We start from the raw sequence: 4,215 nt of genomic DNA on the forward strand, positions 1-4,215 counted from the left end.
TAGTTGTATTCCCTTGGGTAAGAGACTTCCCTTTCTTCAATGGTTGGATGCTCGAGAGGATCATGAGTTTCCTCATTTTTCGTTTCTTCCTTTGATGATGGTTCTCCAATGTCATGTCTAACGTCATTTGTATTTATAACACATACATCATCATTCACACAAGAATCCTTCCTCGGAAGGAGATTATCATCGAAAACAACATGTATAGACTCTTCTACAACTAAAGTTCTTTTATTAAATACTCGATAAGCTTTAGAATTTAAGGAATAACCCAGAAAAATTCCTTAATCACTTTTAGCATCAAATTTGCCAAGATTGTATTTACCGTTGTTTAAAACAAAACATTTACATCCAAAAGGATGAAAATAGCTAATGTTAGGCTTTTTATTTTTAAAAACTTCATATAGAGTTTTCTTTAAAATAGGCCTAATCATTACTCGATTAATAACATAACAAGCGGTATTTGTGGCTTCCGCTCAAAAATATTTTGGCAAATTGTTTTCACAAAGCATGGTTCTAGCCATTTCTTCTAAATTTCGATTTTTCCTCTAAACAACTCCATTTTGTTGAGGGGTTCTAGGTGTTGAAAAAAGTATGTCTAATACCATTAAAATTACAAAACTCAGTAAATCCAAAATTTTCAAATTCAGTTCCATTATCACTCCTAACACTAGTTATAGAGTAACCTTTTTTGTTTTGGATTACTTTTGAAAACGTGATGAATTTTTCTAATGCTTCATCTTTAGTACTTAAGAATAGAACCCAAGTATATCTAGAATAGTCATCTACCAAGACAAATGCATATTGTTTTCCACCCAAGCTAGTAGTTCTAGATGGCCCAAGAAACTCGCTTTTGTTTTCCTTTAGCACAAGCATCACAGATTTTATCATTATCAAATTTTAGTTTAGGCAGTCCTCGAACCAAATCTCCTTGAATTAAATGTTGCAAAACACTCATACTAGCATGACCTAGTCTCCTATGCCATAACCAACTACATGCTCATCCTTAGCAACTAGGCATAAATAAGTCATATCTATAGAGTCTAAATGCACCATGTAAATGTTTCCTATTCTATGACCAACAAGCATAATCAAAATAGATGCAATGTCAATCAATTTTGCAAACACTTAATTTAAAAATAAGACATTGTATCTTTTGTCAAATTTATCTAATCGGGTTATGCTTTAATCCATTCACATACAAAACATTATGCAATGTTGATTATCGAGATTAAAAGCACATGCATAAAGTTTTTGAAAATGTTATGCATTAAAACTTTATAATATTAAAAAAAATCTATGCATAAACATTAAGAAAAATTTAAGGTCAAAATTTTGTAAAACCAAAGTTCTTGAAAAATCGATATCAATTGTTAAAGAGATTTCAATTACATTTTAAAAACCAATTTTGACCAAAAAAATTAATATGATGAACTAGAGTTTATAAAACATTACAAAAAATTACTATGTTCATCATACAATATTTTTCAACATACATGAGATAAAACATAATCATTTAGAATTATTCAACATTTAAAACCTCATGCATGCATAAACTAAATGAGCAACCAAATAAAATAAAAACATTAAGTTTAGAGGTTACCCATTCATTTTTCATGTGTGGCTAGAAAATCTTGAATATCATCATCTTCATCACCATTGCTCCCACACACCTACAAGAGACATTTAAGTAGATTTTGGTATCCAAATTGCTTTGGATCCTTGAAATTTAGTTTCAATACCTCTTGTTCCTTTTGGAACCCATACTTGTCTAATTTTAAATCGTTTTCCTTTCTTTAAAGGATAAGTATGTTCCTTATGACCATGATAATGACAATGTGAACATATTGTCATTATTGAACTAGATGAATTATTTAAAATGATCTCTTTTTCTTTTGTTAAGCATTCAAGCTTAACTTTCAAATCGAAATTTTCATTTTCAATACTTTCAAATTTCATTTTTGAAAGATCTAAATCCTTCTTCAAGATTTCATTTTGATTTTCAAAATCCATTTTCGTTTCTAGAAGAAGTTTGTTTAATTTGAAAATTTCTTTTTCAAAGTTTTCAAATTTTATTTTTGAAAGCTCTAACTCCTTTCTCAACATTTCATTTTGATTTTCCAAGTCTGTTTTAGCTTTCAAAATAAGATCATTTTTAGAAATAAATTTAGAAATCAGATTTTTATATTTGGAGTTCATGGTCTCAAACTCCGAAAATAATTCATCATAAGCATCTTGTAACTCATTAAAAGATTATGAATTTAATCTATTTGAGTTAGAAGATACCTTTGACTCTGTGAGAGCTAATAGAGACATCAGCTTTATTGGTTCTTCTTCTTCCTTGTCTCTATAGATCTCCTCAAGCTTATCCCACATCTCCTTGGCATTTGAACAAGAAGAAACTCCTTTATATACATTAGGATCAATTGCACAACACAACATGTGCATAGCCTTTGTGTTTTGTTGAGCTTTCTTTCGTTCTTAATCACTCCACTTCTTTGCCTTCTTTGTAGGAGAAGAATATCCTTTCTCGTTCATCATCTAAGATTCCATATCAAATGTTTGGATAAATATCATCATAAGCTTCTTCCAACGACGATAATTTATTCCATTGAAGTGTGGAGGCACATCATTTGGTATGGATTCTTCCATGGAGAATGAACCGGAAGTGGACACCATCTTTATCGATTTAACTCTTCCCGGATCTACTCAAGAGGCGGTTAAACCTTCAAATGAGTCAAGCTCTGATACCAATTGTTAAGTTAATCGATTGATGGAAATGGCCAAGAGAGGGGTGAATTGGCAATTAAAATTTTGGTGGAAGCTTTTGCAGAAAATTGAAAATATTTGCACATCGATTTAGAGTGGTTCGACTTTCTCAACCAAAGTCTACATCCACTACCTTAGCTATCCACACTAAGGATTTTCCAACAAATTCACTAATTTGTTCTTTCTTTTGAGGACAAAGAGTAACCTTACAACTCCCTCAAGAATTATACCCCAAATTCTTGAGCACACTCTTTTTCAAAGAGAAATACACAAATTTGCAAACTTACAAGGAAAACCTCACAAGGTAAGATGTTTGCACAATTCTAGAACAAGAAAAGAACACTAAAAATAATTACAAATGAGCACAAATGATGTTCTTGAAAGCAAAATGAATATTGAAAGGAAAATTAGCTTGATTTGCACAAACTTGGTGTTTGATGCTTTCTCTCTTGTTTCTCTATGATTTCTTGTTGATCAAAGGCTTCAGAACTTGTTTAAATACTCCCTCAATTGATTTTGAACGTTGGGGATGATTAGTGGAGTCAATGGAGCTGTTTAAGTGTGAAAACCATTAATAAAACAGCTTGGAGCGTGGGAGGAATAGATACCCCCTTATAGGGAATCGATTCCCTAAGTGTAAAATTCAAATATTTCGACCGTTAAACAGGGGGGAATCAGTACCGCCTTGGGGGGGAATCGGTTCCCTCCGAGCATTCTGTTTTTCTCAGAGCCAAACCATTCAGGGGGGAATCGGTACCCCCTTGGGGGGGAATCGGTTCCCTCTGAGCAATCTGGAATTTTTGGCTTTGAAATGGTTCGAAATATTTTGTAAAATTGTTTTGAAATTATTTTAAGTTTAAAACTTAATTTTACACTTGAGTAAGGATTAAAAATGACATTTGAAAGATTTAGAGTAATATTTTGATATTTGAATAATTATATCGAATATACTTAGAAAATCTTTTGGAAAATCTTAAAATTCATTTATCTAAATTTATTATATCGAAATATCAAAATATTTTCAACAGATATCCTCGAGCTCTAAAAAGAATGGAATGAAACTGAGCACCAGAATGACCAAAATACCCTTATGACCTAAACTAAGTAGAGGTGTTGGATTAATTAAGGAATCCAAATAAACATGGATACAGTACTGCTCTTAAAAGTTATGGATCACCTATTAAGTCGAGCAACCAATGCTAGTGTTATATCAGTACCAGAACGACATAGATGTCACTTGAATGCGTGTTCGACTTCTCAAGTTAGATTCGATAATAATTTTAGAAGTATTCAGCTCAGCTCAATTCTAGATCGCATTCTGTACTAAAAAGGGGATATTCGTTAGACAAATCAACCATGAAGACCAAATTGAACGGAACGGGAGTATAATATGTATCCTAAATTCAGAAAAGTACGAATTACTCTGGAAAACCCTAAAATAACTAA

The sequence above is a fragment of the Hibiscus syriacus genome, unplaced genomic scaffold, assembly GCF_006381635.1.
Source record: "Hibiscus syriacus cultivar Baekdansim isolate YM2019G1 unplaced genomic scaffold, ASM638163v2 tig00116971_pilon, whole genome shotgun sequence".
NCBI classification, from domain to species: Eukaryota; Viridiplantae; Streptophyta; class Magnoliopsida; order Malvales; family Malvaceae; genus Hibiscus; species Hibiscus syriacus.